Here is an 18,806-nt window from a genome sequence, read left to right as displayed (position 1 = left end):
ATGTGCAGAAAACAAAACACCCAATCAAGGACAGGATAAAGCAGTGCTAGGAGGCAGATCTATAAGTGTCTAGCTCATGAAAGTGTAACTGGTCCCGTGTCCCCGTCCCGTCCCCCCCCCCCCCGCCACGGCCTTTCTACACTTTTTCTGAATAATTCTGTGTTTGGGCTTCCTAAGGAAGAGAGAAAGTCACATAACTAAAGAGCCTCTACATTTAGATATTCACAAAGTCAGGGCTGCAATAGAAATGTGGGGATGAGAGACTGCAATTCCGCCAAAGCTGGTTGAACTATGTGTTTGATTCTGGGGGTAGTTTGCAGCATTTCCTCATGACTAGACAATTTTTGCTAATTACTTGAGGGCTAGTGATTATTATGACAATGATTATATAGTACTAGCACTACATGTCCTATCTTTTGATAATAGTCCTCAGAAGAGCCCTGTAAAAATAGGTGTAGCCTCAGAGAGCTGAGGCTAAAATACAGAGGCTACTTGTGAACTCATAAAGGTAAAGGGACCCCTGACCATTAGGTCCAGCCACAGATGACTCTGGGGTTGCGGCACTCATCTCACTTTACTGGCCAAGGGAGCCGGCGTACAGCTTCCAGGTCATGTGGCCAACATGACTAAGCCGCTTCTGACGAACCAGAGAAGTGCACGGAAACGCCGTTTACCTTCCCACTGCAGCAGTACCTATTTATCTACTTGTACTGGTGTGCTTTCAAACTGCTAGGTTGGCAGGAGCAGGGACCGAGCAACAGGAGCTCACCCTGTTGAAGGATTCAAACTGCCGACCTTCTGATTAGCAAGCCCAAGAAGGCTCAGTGGTTTAACCCACAGTGCCACCCGCGTCCCACTGTGAACTCATAGGCCGAAGCAAATTGCTAAATGAGATGAAGGGCACAATCATGGGGAAATTGTCTTGCGCAAAGACTTCTAAAATAAATGGGAGCTGTGCAAAATACCATTCCCCATCAATTATGCCTGAAATGTGGAGCAATAATATCTTGCTGTGATGCTGTTACCTCCTAAATAATTATCTTCCTTCCCTCAGATGCATTTAGAAGAAGGTATTGGATAATCCACTGCTCTGTTCCACTTATCTCATGTAAGCAAAGGCAGGAGGCAGAAATAGGTCCCAGAAGGGAAGAGCTATAGTATAATGGAAGTTCTGTAACATTTTAGTTTCATCCCTGAAACGGTTCTATCCAACTACTTCTACTTGCACTAAGCACTAAGAATATATTTGCTGATTACTGTAACTCTCAGGAATGCAACTATATACATTTAATTGATAGGGGACACTTAATCCACCGTGCACATTAGGTACTATTTATGACAGTAATTTATGGTAGCTTAGCTAAGCACTATGGTTTCTCTTTGCTGAGAAATTAATATGAACGTAAGAATAGCCCTGCCGGATTAGGTCAGTGGGCAATATAGTCCTGCATCCTAGTCTCACAGTGGTCAAGCAGATGCACACGGGAAGCCTGAAAGCAGGACCTGAGAATAAGAACACTCTCCCCTCTTGTGCTTCCCAGCTACAAGTATTTCCAAGTATATTGCCTATGGCTGTCATGCAAAGTATAGCCATCGTGGACTACAGTGGTACCTCGGGTTACATGCGCTTCAGGTTACAGACGCTTCAGGTTACACACTCTGCTAACCCAGAAATAGTACCTTGGGTTAAGAACTTTGTTTCAGGATGAGAACAGAAATCGTGCTCCAGCGGCGTGGCGGCAGCGGGAGGCCCCATAAGCTAAAGTGGTGCTTCAGGTTAAGAACAGTTTCAGGTTAAGAACGGACCTCCGGAACGAATTACCGTATTTTTCGCACCATAGGACGCACTTTTTCCCTCCTAAAAAGCAAGGGAAAATGTGTGTGCGTCCTATGGAGCGAATGCAGGGAGGAGGCAGGCGGGAAAAGCCCTCAAGAGCCGCACGCAAGCTTCGTGCGCTCTTGCGGGCTTTTCTCTAGGAGGGAGAAGGGACTGACTGGCCGCATCAGTCCCTTCTCCCTCCTGGGGGAAAAGCCCCCAAGAGCGGCACCCTCTTTAAAGGCTGCGCGGCTCCTGCAGGCTTTTCTACGAGGTGGGGGAATCCCCCCACCTCCCAGAAAAGCCAGGAGAAGCCGCGCAGCCCCTTTAAAGAGCGGGCGGCTTCTGCAGGAGTTGGGGGAAGCTGCAGCAGATTCCCTCCTCCCGGGCTCCCTTTGAAGCGGCAATGTGGGAGGGGAGCAGCTTACACTCGTGTAAGCAGCTCCTCTCCCACTTTCCTCCTTCAAAGCAACCACGGAGGAGGGAAAGAGGGGACCCATGGATCCTCTTCGCTGCTCGAGGCTGCAGCAGATTCCCTCCTCCCGGGCTCCCTTTGAAGCAGCAAAGTGGGAGGGGAGCAGCTTACACTCGTGTAAGCAGCTCCTCTCCCACTTTCCTCCTTCAAAGCAACCACGGAGGAGGGAAGGAAGGGGACCATGGATCCTCCGCTGCTGGAGGCTTCAGCGGATTCCCTCCTCCGTGATTGCTTTGAAGCAGCAATGTGGGAGGGGGGCAGTTTACACTCGTGTAAGCAGCTCCTCTCCCACTTTCCTCCTTCAAAGCAACCACGGAGGAGGGAAGGAAGGGGACCATGGATCCCCCGCTGCTGGAGGCTTCAGCGGATTCCCTCCTCCGTGATTGCTTTGAAGCAGCAATGTGGGAGGGGGGCAGTTTACACTCGTGTAAGCAGCTCCTCTCCCACTTTCCTCCTTCAAAGCAACCACGGAGGAGGGAAGGAAGGGGACCATGGATCCCCCGCTGCTGGAGGCTGCAGCGGATTCCCTCCTCCGTGATTGCTTTGAAGCAGCAATGTGGGAGGGGGGCAGTTTACACTCGTGTAAGCAGCTCCTCTCCCACTTTCCTCCTTCAAAGCAACCACGGAGGAGGGAAGGAAGGGGACCATGGATCCCCCGCTGCTGGAGGCTGCAGCGGATTCCCTCCTCCGTGATTGCTTTGAAGCAGCAATGTGGGAGGGGGGCAGTTTACACTCGTGTAAGCAGCTCCTCTCCCACTTTCCTCCTTCAAAGCAACCACGGAGGAGGGAAGGAAGGGGACCATGGATCCTGCGCTGCTCACGGCTGCAGCAGATTCCTTCCTCCCGGGCTCCCTTTGAAGCAGCAAAGTGGGAGGGGAGCAGCTTACACTCGTGTAAGCAGCTCCTCTCCCACTTTCCTCCTTCAAAGCAACCACGGAGGAGGGAAGGAAGGGGACCATGGATCCTGCGCTGCTCACGGCTGCAGCAGATTCCTTCCTCCCGGGCTCCCTTTGAAGCAGCAAAGTGGGAGGGGAGCAGCTTACACTCGTGTAAGCAGCTCCTCTCCCACTTTCCTCCGTCAAAGCAACTACGGAGGAGGGAAGGAAGGGGACCATGGATCCTGCGCTGCTCACGGCTGCAGCGGATTCCTCCTCCTTGATTGCTGGGAGTTTCTCTGGGCAGGAATTCCCTCAGCTTAAGTGGGGTGGGGGAAGTGTGGCAGGTAGGGGGGGTACTGAGAGACACATGTCTCTCAGATGAAAATTGGGAGTGGGCATTGTGTGAAGTGGCTGTGGATCTCCTGCCGCAGAACTGTAGGACTGTATAGAGTTGGGAGGGCCACCCAAGGGTCATCTAGCCCAGCCCCCTCACAATGTAGGAATCACAGCTAAAGAACGCCAGGCAGATGGTCCCCCAACCGCTGCTTAAAAGCCTCCAGTGGTGGAGACCCCAAACACCTTCCGAGGTCATAGAATTGCAGGGTTGGAAGGGAACCCCAGGAGTCATCTAGTCCAGCCCCGGTGGACAGCGGGCGCAATCCATCCCGTTGCGCAAGACTAAAGATGCTGTGCAAGGCTAAAGAAGAAGCCAAGGCAGTGAGCGGGATGGATCACGCTTGCTGCCTTGTCTTCTTTAGCTGCACTGGAGAGGTTTAGCTCCTGGCTGGAGAGGTTGCGCGGCTATGGATCCCGCGCACTGTCTTGGCTTCTTTGCTCTTTGGGGCTGGGGGGGGGAAACCCGGGCTTCCCCCGCAGCCCCGAGAAGCTCTGGGAGAAGTGGACAGGCTGCATGCAGCCTGTCCGTTGCTCTTTGGGGCTGGGGGGGGGATAATATTTTTTTCCTTGATTTCCCCCTCTAAAAACTAGGTGCGTCCTGTGGTCCGGTGCGTCCAATAGAGCGAAAAATACGGTAAGTACTTAACCCGAGGTACCACTGTATTTGCCTGTGAGTGTGTAACTGTCATGCAGTGCACACCCAATGCTCTCCCTACATATGTAATTTTCAGTGCAGAGATAGAATCCATGTTTCATAGAATCATAGAATCATAGAATCATAGAATCATAGAGTTGGAAGAGACCACAAGGGCCATCGAGTCCAACCCCCTGCCAAGCAGGAAACACCATCAGAGCACTCCTGACATATGGTTGTCAAGCCTCTGCTTAAAGACCTCCAAAGTAGGAGACTCCACCACACTCCTTGGCAGCAAATTCCACTGTCGAACAGCTCTTACTGTCAAGAAGTTCTTCCTAATGTTTAGGTGGAATCTTCTTTCTTGTAGTTTGGATCCATTGCTCCGTGTCCGCTTCTCTGGAGCAGCAGAAAACAACCTTTCTCCCTCCTCTATGTGACATCCTTTTATATATTTGAACATGGCTATCATATCACCCCTTAACCTCCTCTTCTCCAGGCTAAACATGCCCAGCTCCCTTAGCCGTTCCTCATAAGGCATCGTTTCCAGGCCTTTGACCATTTTGGTTGCCCTCCTCTGGACACGTTCCAGTTTGTCAGTGTCCTTCTTGAATTGTGGTGCCCAGAACTGGACACAGTACTCCAGGTGTGGTCTGACCAGAGCAGAATACAGTGGCACTATTACTTCCCTTGATCTAGATGCTATACTCCTATTGATGCAGCCCAGGATTGCATTGGCTTTTTTAGCTGCCGCGTCACACTGTTGGCTCATGTCAAGTTTGTGGTCAACCAAGACTCCTAGATCCTTTTCACATGTACTGCTCTCAAGCCAGGTGTCACCCATCTTGTATTTGTGCCTCTCATTTTTTTTGCCCAAGTGCAATACTTTACATTTCTCCCTGTTAAAATTCATCTTGTTTGTTTTTGCCCAGTTCTCTAATCTGTCAAGGTCGTTTTGAAGTGTGATCCTGTCCTCTGGGGTGTTAGCCACCCCTCCCAGTTTGGTGTCATCTGCAAATTTGATCAGGATGCCCTTGAGTCCATCATCCAAGTCGTTGATAAAGATGTTGAATAAGACCGGGCCCAAGACAGAACCCTGTGGCACCCCACTAGTCACTCTTCTCCAGGATGAAGAGGAACCATTGATGAGCACCCTTTGGGTTCGGTCAGTCAGCCAGTTACAAATCCACTGAGTGGTAGCAGAGTCAAGACCGCATTTTACCAGCTTCTTTACAAGAATATCATGGGGCACCTTGTCAAATGCCTTGCTGAAATCAAGATAGGCTATATCCACTGAGTTCCCTTCATCTACCAGGCTTGTAATTCTGTCAAAAAATGAGATCAGGTTAGTCTGACATGACTTATTTTTCAGAAATCCATGCTGACTATTGGTGATCACAGCATTCCTTTCTAGGTGCTCACAGACTGTTTGCTTAATGATCTGCTCCAGAATCTTCCCTGCTATTGATGTCAGACTGACTGGGCGGTAATTATTTGGGTCCTCTCTTTTCCCCTTTTTGAAAATAGGGACAACATTTGCCCTCCTCCAGTCTGCCGGGACTTCGCCTGTTCTCCAGGATTTCTCGAAGATGACTGCCAGTGGTTCTGAGATCACACCTGCCAGTTCTTTTAATACTCTTGTTGTTTTTTTTATAAAAATTTTTATTGCGTTTCTTTCCATAGGTTAACAAATTAGTTTACATAGCAACATGCAAGAAACATTTTTTTTATATATATAAGAGAAATAAGAAAAAGAAGAAAAAATTAAATATCTTTCACAACGTCCTTCAACAATTCACTTTCTTTTGGACCTCCTCACATCCTCTCAACATTGCATTCATTATTCTAACCAGTTCAGCAATTTGTTATCTTGTTTCACATCTTATTGTACCTTTGAATTTATTATGTTACCAATTTCGGAAGTTTGTAATTTGGTTTTAACACTTTTAATAAACATAATATTTTGTTTCTAATTTATCTCGTTTTTTCTTCATTACTTACTTTATCATTTACTTAGATAAATTGCAGAGGCATAACGTTTCTTAATCGTGCACAATCTTAACATTCAAACAACTTATAATATTTTTGCAAATAGTCCTTGAATTTTTTCCAGTCCTCCTCCATTGTTTCTTCGCCCAGATCTCGAATTCTGCCAGTCATTTCTGCCAACTCCATGTAGTCCATCAGCTGCGTCTGCCAGTCCTCCAGTGTGGGTAAATCTGGTGTCTTCCAGAACTTTGCAATAAGGATCCTTGCTGCTGTAGTTGCATACATAAACAAGGTTCTATCCTTCTTTGGCACCTTCCGGTCCACCATGCCCAGGAGAAAGGCCTCTGGTTTCTTGGAAAAGGTATATTTAAATACCTTTTTCAGCTCATTATATATCATTTCCCAGAAGGCCTTTACTTTCGGGCAGGTCCACCAGAGGTGAAAGAATGTCCCTTCTGCCTCCTTACATTTCCAACACTTATTATCAGACAGATGATATATTTTAGCCAACTTGACTGGGGTCATGTACCACCGGTATACCATTTTCATAATATTCTCCTTCAAGGCACTACATGCCGTGAATTTCATACCGGTGTTCCATAACCTTTCCCAGTCCTCAGACATAATGTTGTGTCCTACATCCTGTGCCCATTTTATCATAGCAGATTTAACTGTCTCATCCTGTGTATTCCATTTAAGCAGCAAGTCATACATTCTCGAAAGTACCTTAGTCCTTGGTTCTAATAACTCCGTCTCCAGTTTCGATTTCTCCATCTGGAAACCCACTTTTTTATCCATTTTAAATACCTCTTGAATTTGAGCATAGTGTAACCAATCTCGCACCTTACTTTTTAATTTATCCTGGCTTTGGAGCTTCCAATTGTCTCCGACTCTTTCAATTAATTCCCAATATTTTGGCCAGTAGGCCTCCATATTGGGCCTTTTTTTAGAAATCTTGGCTTCCACTGGTGATAACCACCTCGGGGTCTTACTTTCTAATAAGTCCTTATACTTCATCCAGACGGCAAAAATTGATTTTCTGACAATATGGTTTTTAAACAGTTTGTGAACCTTCGCCTTGTCATACCACAAGTATGCATGCCAACCATAAACATTGTCAAACCCTTCCAGATCTAGGACATCGGTGTTTTCCAACAAAAACCAATCCTTCAGCCAGCAGAAGGCTGCAGCTTCATAGTATAACCTTAAATCCGGCAGGGCAAACCCCCCTCTTTCTTTTGAGTCAGTTAGTATTTTGAATTTTATTCGGGGCTTTTTGCCCTGCCAGACAAACTTAGAGATGTCCTTCTGCCATTTTCCAAAACATTCCATTCTGTCCACGACCTGAAGGGTTTGAAATAAAAATAGCATTTTTGGCAAAACACACATCTTTATAGCTGCGATTCGGCCTGACAAGGTAAGTTTCAATCTTGACCAAATATCCAAATCTTTTTTAATTTCCAACCAACATTTTTCATAATTATCTTTGAATAGGTTTAAGTTTTTGGTGGACAAAGAAACCCCCAGGTATTTCACTTTTTTAACCACACTTAGCTCTGTCTCTTTCTGGTACCCCTCTATCTCTGTAGGTGTCAAATTTTTGACCAAAACCTTAGTTTTTTGTTTGTTTAGCTTAAATCCCGCCACCCGACCAAACTCCAAGATAAGTTCAAGAACTCTTTTTGTGCTAGATTCTGGCTCCTGTACTGTCAAGACTAGGTCATCTGCAAAAGCTTTCAGTTTGTATTGTTTCGCTCCGACCACTATACCCTGCACCAGCTGGTCCTCCCTGATCATGTTCAGCAATACCTCCAGAACAGAAATAAATAACAGAGGGGATAGAGGGCACCCCTGTCGTGTCCCTTTTTCAATTTGGAGTTCCTCCGATACCACATTGTTCACTATCAGCTTGGCTTTTTGTTCTGAGTAGATTGCTTCTAATCCATTTTCAAACCCCCGTCCCACTCCCATCCCTTTCAAGTTTTTCTTCATAAACATCCAGGAAATGTTGTCAAATGCTTTCTCCGCATCAATAAAGATTAAAGCCGCCCTTGTGTTTCTGATTCGCAACAGCTCCAAAATATCAATAATGTTCCTAGTGTTGTCAGACATGTGTCTACCAGGGAGAAAGCCTGCTTGGTCCTTGTGAATTACTTCATTTAGTACATTTTTAAGTCTATTCGCTAAAATGTCTGCAAATATTTTGTAATCCACATTCAGGAGTGAGATGGGACGGTAGTTCTTAAGCTGAGTCTTTTCCCTTTCTGACTTGGGTATCAATGTGATAAATGCTTCTTTCCACGTTTCCGGTGCCCTCCTCCCCTCCATGATCTGGTTACAAACCTCCAACAACGGTTGTATCAAGAAGTCCTTCAAAGTCTTATAATATTTGGAGGTGAGTCCATCCGGGCCTGGAGATTTGCCAAGTTGCATATTTTGGATGGCACCTTCAATTTCCTGTTGAGTTATTTTACTGTTAAGAATTGATCTTTTGTCTTGACTTATTTTAGATAATCCATTTGTCCTCAAAAATTGGTCTATTTCCGATTCTTTCTGAGGCCCCTGTGCATAAAGCTCTTTGAAGTATCTGTGGAAGCACTTTCTTATTTCTTCTGGTTTCTGAACTATTTTTCCTTGAATCTCCAAGTTTGTAACCGTATTTAACCTTTGTCTTTTTTTCAACTGCCAAGCTAACAACTTTCCACATTTGTTTGCTGATTCAAACGATCTCTGCTTCATTTGTTTAATTTTCCATTCAATCTCTTGATTGATCAATTTCGAATATTGTGCTTGATGGAATTTGATCTCTCTTAGCACCTCTTTTGACTTTGGTTTGGTTCTCAGCTTTTTCTCTCCTTCACTTATTTTCTCTAAAATTTTTTCCTTTTTTCCATTCCAAAATTTTCTCTTTATTGTATTCTGTTGTATCAGAAACCCTCTCATTACAGCTTTACTTGCGTCCCAGATTGTTCTTTTCTCCACCGTAGTGTTCAAATTTATTTCAAAATAGTCCTTTAGCGTTTTTTGGGCCTTCTTAACAATCTCTTGATCTCTTAACAAGGTGTCATTCATTCTCCATCTGAAGGATCCAGTTGGGATAAGTCTCAATTCCATTTTCAAGGCATTATGGTCGGAGCAGGTTTTTGGGCAGATTTCCACTTTTCTTGTTTTCGGTGCCAGCCCTCTAGATATCCAAATTTGGTCAATTCGTGTCCATGACAGATGGGCCTCAGAAAAGAAGGTTCCTTCTTTACCCAAGGGGTTCCTTGTCCTCCAGATGTCAATCAAGTCCATATTGTCTGTCATTTCAAAAAAGGTTTTAGGAAGTCTGCCGTCTGTTGTTAAGTTTTGATTTTGGGATTTATCCATATTTGTTGACACCACCCCATTCATATCTCCCATCACAATAATATTTGAATAGTCCAAATAGTCCATCATTGTCTCATGCAGCTTCTTGTAGAATTCTGATTTTCCATCATTTGGCGCATAAATTCCTAATATCAAAATCTTCTCCCCTTGTGTTTGAATTTCAATTGCGAGAATTCTTCCATGATCATCTTTAAATAGAAATTTTGGTGACAGGTTCTCCTTTGCATAAATTACAACGCCTCTTTTTTTGACTTTGTCTGATGAAATAAATTCTTGGCCAAGTCTTTTGTTGATTAATACTTTCCTATGGAGCCTAGTCACATGTGTTTCTTGAAGGCATATTACATCCAATTGTTCTTTTTTTAGGATATGAAATATCCTCCTTCTTTTTTCCGGGGAGTTCCCGCCATTTATATTCCAACTAAGTAGCTGCAGAGACATCCTGTTCTAATTAAGATGTTCTTAGGATGAGGTGCCTTCCTTTTGCTCAGATCCCGAGGGTGCAGGCGTTAGCCCGCCTCCAGGCAGTATTGGTGTTGGTAAGGCTGGAAGCCAATCTGCTCCTTTTTGGAGATCTTCTCCGTGGTCGTGAAGGAACTTTTGGTTATCTTCAGGTGTTCTAATTTTAACCTTCCTTTCTTTGTAGGTGAAGGATAATCCTTGTGGAAACTCCCACCTATAGGGAATTGTGTTGTGTCTCAGCAATTTTGCTAGTTCTGTATAGGTGGCTCTGAGGTCCAGCCACTGTCTCGGAATATCTCTGTAAATTTCCACCCTTTTGTCTTGTATTTCAATTGCTTTTTTGAAGTGAAGACCTAGGATCTTATCTCTCTCTTCCTTTGATCTTAAAATTAACAAACAGTCCCTGGATCTGTCTTTCCTTACCAATCTTCCCAGTCTATATGCCGAGACAATCCTGAAATCTGTATCTTCCTTTAAACCCCAGAACTTCGAGAATTCCTGTGTCAAGTATCCAATCAAGTCTCCTTGCTCGAGTTCCGGGATGCCTCTCAATTTGATGTTGCTCTCGCGATTTTTCAGTTCCACCATTGACAGATAAATTTGTTGTTCACCCACCTGTTTGTGCAGGGGCTTGACTTCTCCTTTTATTTCTTCAACTTCTTTTTGTAAAGCTCCCACTTTCTGAATTGCTTCTCCGGCTAATTCCCGATTTTCCGCTGTTGCTCCTTGCAAATTCTCTATAGCTTGCGTGTGCTGGGAAACTTGTTCAGTCAATTTTTGAATCGAGGAAGTCGCTTTATCTATTTTCAAAGACTGGTCGTCCACCTTCTGGTTTAAACTTGATAATTGCTCCAATATTTGTTTTAATAGTGTATCTGACCCACCTGCTGCCATATCTTCCTCAGTGAACTTCTCGGTTATTTCCCCTTGCTCCCTTTGAGTCACCAGTACAGCTGGAACCGACGATCGGCGTCCTTGGGTCAGTGTTGTTTGTACAAATTGTGCTGGTTTCCTTTCCTTTTCTTTTTCCTTGGCCTCTTTAGATTCCTTAGCTTTAGATGCTCTTGTTCTCCCTGCACCACTCATTACACATCTGTCAGTGTTCAAGGTCAGATTGTCTATTGTTCCATGGGAGAGACAAATTCAGTTATAAACAACCAGTGAAGTGGAATTCAAAACAAAAGTCAATTCCCAGGATTTTATAATCCGAAAGCCCTGTAGGGGGAGTGCCACCAGGTTTCAAAGACAAAGAAGGAAGTAATCCGCCATTAAAGTTCCAAATTATTTCAGTTCAGTAAATCCGATAGTCCAACAGTCCCTTCAAAGACTCAAAGTTCCCCAAAGCACCTTTTATAGCTCAGCAAAGTTTCACAAGAGGTGCTTGCAACAGTATCACATCCAGTCTTTTCTGCTCAAATGTATCAGTTACGCTCCAGCAAAGTTTTTGCAACTGTTTCCGCAGCTTAACACAGTCTCCCTCTCTGGCAGCCCGACGATCTGGCTCCTTAGAAATACAGCCCAAAGAAAGAAAGAGATAGGAGGAAAGTCCCCATTTACTACTTCTTTTAATCAATGTCCATTTCCACGTTCGGTTTAAAAAAAAAGAGCAGGTCTGATAGCACGAAAAAGTTAAAGCTTCCCACAGTCCCGTTTCAAGCGCTTCCGCTTTTTAAAGCTTTGCTTTGATCTTGTCAGCAATGTCGGAAGACGGACTTCCCTTTTCTCGTCTCCCGTTTTCAGCCAAATTCAACAAATTCTTTGCCAAATTTTAAACCCCTTTACTCACGGGTATGTTACTTGCAGTTTGGTGTTGGTTTTAGGAAGAAGGATCAGCGCTCATCTGCAACAGCCGCGCGGCTTCACTTCCGCGGAAAGAGCGATGAACTCACAGCACCGCTACCCCTCCTTCACTCCGGGTCTCCTTACGGGGTCCCTTCTGTGTTTTCAGAGCAGCTTCTGGTGCCCGCCGAGTCCCACGGCCACGGGCTCACTCTACCCGTGGTTTATCTTAATGGGTCGTCGCTATGCCGCAGCGAACGACCCTTTTCCGCGGAGCCCCTCTTCAGAGAACGAAGAGGACCGCCATTACAGTTTCGCGCCGCCCCCGGAAGTCAGTTCTTTTAATACTCTTGGATGCAGTTCATCTGGCCCTGGAGACTTGAATACATCTAAACTAGCCAAATATTCTTGTACTGTCTCCTTAGTTATTCTGGGCTGTGTTTCCTTTGCTGAATCATTTGCTCCAAATTCTTCAGGTCGGGCATTGTTTTCTTTATCGGAGAAGACTGAGGCAAAGAAGGCATTGAGGAGTTCAGCCCTTTCTGTGTCCCCTGTTTGCATTTCACCATCTTCTCCTCTGAGTGACCCCACTGTTTCTTTGTTCTTCCTTTTGCTACGAACATACCCATAAAAGCCTTTTTTGTTGCTTTTAACCTCTCTAGCAAGCCTGAGTTCATTCTGTGCTTTAGCTTTTCTGACTTTGTGTCTACACGTTCTGGCTATTTGTTTGAATTCCTCTTTGGAAGCCTGCTTCAGGATACAGAATCCTCACTTCCAAATTTACATTTTTAAAAAGATATTTCAAAGAAGCAGAGCAGATGTGAAGGAAGTGCAGGGGCACATGGGAGGAAAGCCCCATTGCACTAGCAGAAGCCTTTGTGCTGGTTTCTGCTAGCACAATAGGTTAATTGAATCCAGGTCACTGTCCTTACATTTGAGCTGTATTGGAACAATAAATTAATATGGGGTACTTCCTTAGTTTAATTTACTAAATAAACATGGTAAATTAGATCATTCCCTAGGACATCCCAACATTTTCCACTGCAAAAAAATTTTTTAAAAAAAATCTGATACAAATTTCCATAGGCAAATCAGTCTAATATGAGGCTTTCCCCTGAGAAAATGTTCCAGTTCATTTTTTTTCCAGAAAATCCACATCACTAAAGAGCAGCCAGGTCACTAAATATTATATCACACAATTTAGCTTTCTTAAGGCTTTGTATTTGCTTCTAAAATCCATTAAAGTGGGGTACTGTTTAGAGGGTTTGGTTGGGAGGAGGGCATTGTTGCAGTTATTTAAATTATTTTTTGTATCTTTATCCTAGATCTTATGTGGAAATCATTTTGATGTTTTATTTATTTTTATGACGACTTTTGTTATGTTTGTAATTATGCAATTTTGTTCATGTTGTAAACCGCCTTGTGCATGGTTTTAACTATGGAAGGGCAGCATACAAATAAAATGATAAATAATGCAAAAAAAAAAAAAAAACAAATAGCCTACAGCTGCAAGTGAAGTTTCCATGACAGCTTTTCCTGCTGGCCTTGAATCTGCTGAGATCGGTTAAAGGAGTATAAGCCACCTAGTTGCACCTGGCCAAAAAACATTCTGCTTCACTTTCAGCAGACGCTTTCTGTTAAGATAGGCATTTTTAACATACCTGTGAGAAGCAAAAGTGAACATGTCCTTGCACATAAATTTTGTTGTATGTGATGTCACTTTCCCTAAGAAACGCGACTTATTTTTGTAGGCCAAGAGTTTCTGCCAAACTGTATATTCTCATACAAATTTTGGAAGGAATCCTTTAAACTTATGCTAATGCTAAAACTAGTCACCATATCAGCCATCTTAGCAGATAATGCCATTTCCTGTCATCTGCATGTAGAAGCAACCACTACTCTATTCCTCCAAAATCTATTTTTAGCAAAGATTTAGATTACAGAGGATTAAGTATGAGATTTTCGCAGAGAGAACACAGTCCAAAATCAAGCTTTAGTTACACCTGTGCAGACCCACTGATTGAGGGAGGGGAGGTGTTACCAGCACACATGAGGGTAAAATTAAAAAAACAAACAAACACGGCAGCCTGGTTTGGATTATTGTTTGAAGTTTCATAAATCCAAATATGATCTTGTTTCATTTTCCTGGTTTGTTGACTTGACATTAGCTCCCCAGTTAAGATGTAATGAGGAACCTGGGCTTGATACAGGCCAGGATCTTCATGCTAAAGCCAGCTCACAACTCAAGGTGGGAATATCCTTTCTTGGACTTCTTTCACTCTGACAGTATAAGCATCTTGACTCAGGCTGCTATATTGTTGTGTATCAACCACTTTAAAAACAACTCGTCTTGAATCACACACATGATCTGAAAGATTTATACGATCTCAGGAAAGCCAGAGTAGGGAGGGAATGTTCAAATCGAACCTTCACCAAGAGGACAGCAAGGAAAGACGAGTGGGGCGGCCTCGGCGGGATGAAGGAGGCCGCAAAAACCAAAACCTCAAGGAAGCCTGGGCAGAAAAATGGATACAGGAAGTCTGAAGGACCTTATTGGGGTATACTGCAGGCTGCGCCCAGTCAGTGTGCCAGACCAAGAATGCTGCATAAAAGTGATAAATACTACAACAGTCAAGGTTCACCCACCAGATGGATACCGAATTTTCCGCAATGGGGAGTATGTATAAGGAGGTTCAATATTCATTCAAAGAGGTTTTTAATGTTGGCGGGTCTCAGAGACATGTGTTTGATGTTGCTAAACCTGTAGCGGATGATCTGATTCATGGGGGAAATGGTCTCCCTTTTACATACGGTGTCACTGGAAGTGGGAAAACCCACACCATGACTGGTTCTCCTGGTGGCGGTGGCCTGCTTCCTTGCTGCTTAGACATGATCTTCAACAGCATAGGATCTCTGCAGGCCAAACAATATGTGTTCAAGCTGGATGATAAGAACAGGATTGAGGTGCAGTGTGATGTTGATGCTTTACTTGAAAGCTTTTCTTGAAACTAGAAGCTTTTCAGACTCCAAAAACTCCATCTAGCAACTGGTGGCAAATTGACCCTGAAATAACTGATATGATCAATGTCCAAGACAACTGCAAAGTAGAAGAAGTTGATGAAAATAATGTTTACAGTGTGCTTGTCTCCAACATTGAGATCTATAACAACTACATCTATGACTTTTTGGATGAAGGCCCCTTCGACCCCATCAAACCAAAACTTTCCCAGTTCCAAATTTTCCACAAGGATCAGAACCTTAACATGTACATTGCAGGATGCATGGAGGTTGGAGTCAAATCCACGGAGGAAGCTTTTGAAGTCTTCTGGAGAGGGCAAAAGAAGAGGCACATTGCAAACACTCAACTCAATCATGAATCCAGCCGTTCCCATAGTGTGTTCCTGATCAAACTGGCCCGCACGGGCCACTGGATGCCAGTGGGGATAATGTTCTACAGGACAGAGAGCTGATAACCTTGAGCCAGTTATATTTGGTTAACTTAGCAGGGAGTGGGAAAACAAACAGAACCAAAGCGCAAGGGAACAGACTACAGGAAGCATGGAATATTAATCAGACCCTAATGATGCTGAGGACCTGTATTGAAGCTCTGTGGGAGCATCAAACTTATGGGACCAATAAGATGGTCCCTTACCGAGACTCTAAACTAACCCATCTCTTCAAGAACTACTTTGATGGAGAAGGCAAAGTGTGCATGACAGTCCTCTTGAATCCTTTTAAAATCAGTTTTCAGAGTTAATTTGAATGCACTCACTTTGTTTCATGTATTTTCCAGAAAACACTTTAATGCTTTCATGAAAGTCATCAGTGTTTCTAATATGAACACGAAAAGGAATAATATTTTTTCTAATATGGGCTGAAGACAGGAGTGCCTGGCGTGCTCTGGTCCATGGGGTCACGAAGAGTCGGACACGACTAAACGACTAAACAACAACAATATGGGCTGCCTAAATTACAACTTTATTTCATCCACTTTGTAGCTAATCAGCAAAATTGATCATGCCAGCAAGATTACAGTTCATCAAAAGACATTGATTTATGTTAATTTATAAATAAAATTGAATTCCAGTATTCAAAATCAGGTATTAATGTGTAACATTTTTTAATTTACTTAGGGCGGGGCTTACTTCTAAGAACACATATACAACCGTCTCCTCACTTACACATGGGTTACAATCCATTGCCCTAAAATCAATGGAGATATGATTTTGCATGTTTATTTGATTTATATTTAGTAAACAAAGCTTAAAAGATATATACAAGCATGCACCTCACCCAGCAGATACAGTGGTGCCTCGCAAGACGAAATTAATTCGTTCCGCAAGTCTCTTCGTCTTGCGGTTTTTTCGTCTTGCGATGCACGGTTTCCCATAGGAATGCATTGAAAATCAATTAATGCGTTCCTAGGGAAACCGCCTTCAGACCAGGTCCGGGGACAGTCTGTCCCCGGACCTCTTCTGAAGGCTGGGGAGGGGGGACAAGGGCTTTTCTTCCCACCCCCAGCATTTTAAAAAACCCTGGGACAGCGGAGGACTTCTCCGCTGTCCGGGCAATCTTAAAATGCTGGCGGGCGGCATTTTAAAATCGCCCGGGACAGCGGAGGACTTCTCCGCTGTCCGGGGCGATTTAAAAGCCCCTGGGAAGGCAGGCAGGGGGGACAAAGACTTTCGCCCCCCGCCCGCCTTCAGAAGGTGTTCCCGCCCCCCCGCCCGGCTTCGGAGCACCGGGAGAAGCGATCTCCCCGCAGCCGCTTGCTTCAAAAGAGGTCCGGGACCTCTTTTGAAGCAAGCGGCTGCGGAGAGAAGCGATCTCCCCGCAGCCGCTTGCTTCAAAAGAGGTCCCGCACCTCTTTTGAAGCAAGCGGCTGCGGAGATAAGCGATCTCCCCGCAGCCGCTTGCTTCAAAAGAGGTCCCGCACCTCTTTTGAAGCAAGCGGCTGTGGAGAGAAGCGATCTCCCCGCAGCCGCTTGCTTCAAAAGAGGTCCCGCACCTCTTTTGAAGCAAGCGGCTGCGGAGATAAGCTTCTGCCACTGTATCTCCCTTTGCATAGCCACTACCAATAGCTCCTTTCCTCTGCTCATAGCCGTCCCAGTCCTCCATCACAGTTCTCCCTCCCTCAGCAATCCCTAGGTAGTGAATGTGCTGCTGCAGTTTCTCATTACTGTACTGCCAAGCCTTCAATTCCCACAGACAGTGATTCTGCCAATTATTCATCCCATGTTTTCTTGATTCCAGCATTTAGCGGGGGAAGCAGCAAAGCAAAGACTGTTTTGACATGACATTTTTTGCCTGGAAGCTGCCATTCTTTGGCTACTCCTACACTAAGAAGGAAAATGCTAGAATTTTGCATGGAAAGACATATTAGAACCTATGTACATAGTGGACCTAATACCCTGTGCTTGTTTTATTTATCTAAGTAATATCATGGAGACCCAACACTGACTACTCTTGCTATAACAGCACGACAGACACAATTACCCAAAGTGGAAATGTTTACAAATTCTTGTATTTTTTCTCTTAAGTACAATGATACTACTATGAACTAAGCATAGGATGCTGCTTAATTTCCAGTGGCAAAAAACACTGATAGCAGATGTAGAGGACCAGGCTATTAAGTACTAAACTATGCATTTTATATTGCTGAGGATTCTGTCAGGATTTATTTTCATACATTTCTTTTAAACACGCTTTTATTTTACTCTTTTAAACACTAATTTCAGTGTCCTCCACCAATTACTTAAAAAAATGATGTGCAATCTAATTGCGTGTTCACAAGGTGTTTATTGCAATCCTGCAGCAAGCCAAAATTTTAGAAGCCGAATTCTGCAGTACAAATGCAGTCAGAACTCCTACTTATTTAAATACAACTTTACTCACATAAATCCTACATCCCTAAAGATACCTATCATCATACACGGCTTTCAGCTTTTCATTCACATGGAGACCTCAGAGACTTCAGTCATGGGTATAATTAAATAGGAGGCATTGTATGGTACATAAACAAAAATTCTAGCATGCCACAATGAAGGTTCATCTGCAGCACATAATATGATTGAATACATTTTGGCTCTTCCCCACAAAATGCATCTAACTTCAAAGAACTTAGAAATGGTGGGAATTTGCAAAGAAAACTGAATAAGTCTGATTTTCACAGAGTAGTTTTGAATTGTTTCCCATGAGAAAAAACAAAATAACTTGGAAAAAATGAATCTTTCCACATTGTGGTTTTAACAATTGATATAATTACTAATTTGCACCCAGATGTGACAACATAAAATGTGCAGCTCTAATCTTCATATGGTTCTTAATTATTCTTTATTATGACGTGGAGTGAACGTTGCAAAAATCTCTTAACTGTTTGGTCTTTAAAAGAGAATGCCAATTTAAATGCAAAGTCTACATTAACAGTGTGTCACATATTGAATATTTTTTCGGGGGGAGGGATTCCTGAATTAAATTACTGTACACAGTTGTTTCCATTATATTCTACAAAAATAGGTCAGCTATGACAGTGTGCACAAGAGCTAGCTATTTTTTAAACAATGTGTTCTGCTGGAGCAAGTTAATGCCAGTCAAAAAAAGTGTGACATGTGAAACAACACAGCAAAATTTCCCAAGGGTAATGCAGATAAAAAGCTCTAGGTGAAGTGGAGAGAACCTCAGAATAAACTATTATGAGCCTAGATAATCCAACTATAGAATATAATTCTCACTTCTTGCTTGGGAGACAACACAATTGGAAAAAACTAGTCTAGTTCCTGTCCACATTTGGGTACTTTATGACCTATCTCTACTCCTGGGATGGTATAAAATATTGATTATGTAAAATTTTAGACTAGGGGGGGAAACACATATTGATGTTTTATCAATGAATTATCAACACTTGATGATTACCACTGTACAGTGTGTCCTGCCACCATTTGAAAGGTCCTTGGGGTAATGGGAAAATTCTGTCTGTGGTATTTGATCTCTGAGAGCTATTTCAGATTT

The 18,806-nt window shown here is 43.7% G+C and overlaps 1 protein-coding gene across 4 annotated transcripts in view; it reads right to left on the bottom strand.

Moving 5' to 3' along the window:
* The window catches only part of ANKRD33B (ankyrin repeat domain 33B), a 48,258-nt gene that overhangs the window by 16,155 nt on the left and 13,297 nt on the right, over positions 1 to 18,806 (bottom strand). The gene's annotated exons all lie outside the window — the stretch shown is intronic.

The sequence above is a fragment of the Podarcis bocagei genome, assembly GCF_964188305.1.
Source record: "Podarcis bocagei genome assembly, chromosome: 8".
NCBI classification, from domain to species: domain Eukaryota; kingdom Metazoa; phylum Chordata; class Lepidosauria; order Squamata; family Lacertidae; genus Podarcis; species Podarcis bocagei.
Note: the sequence above shows the minus strand (reverse complement) of the source record. Positions and strands in the feature narration are given on the sequence as shown.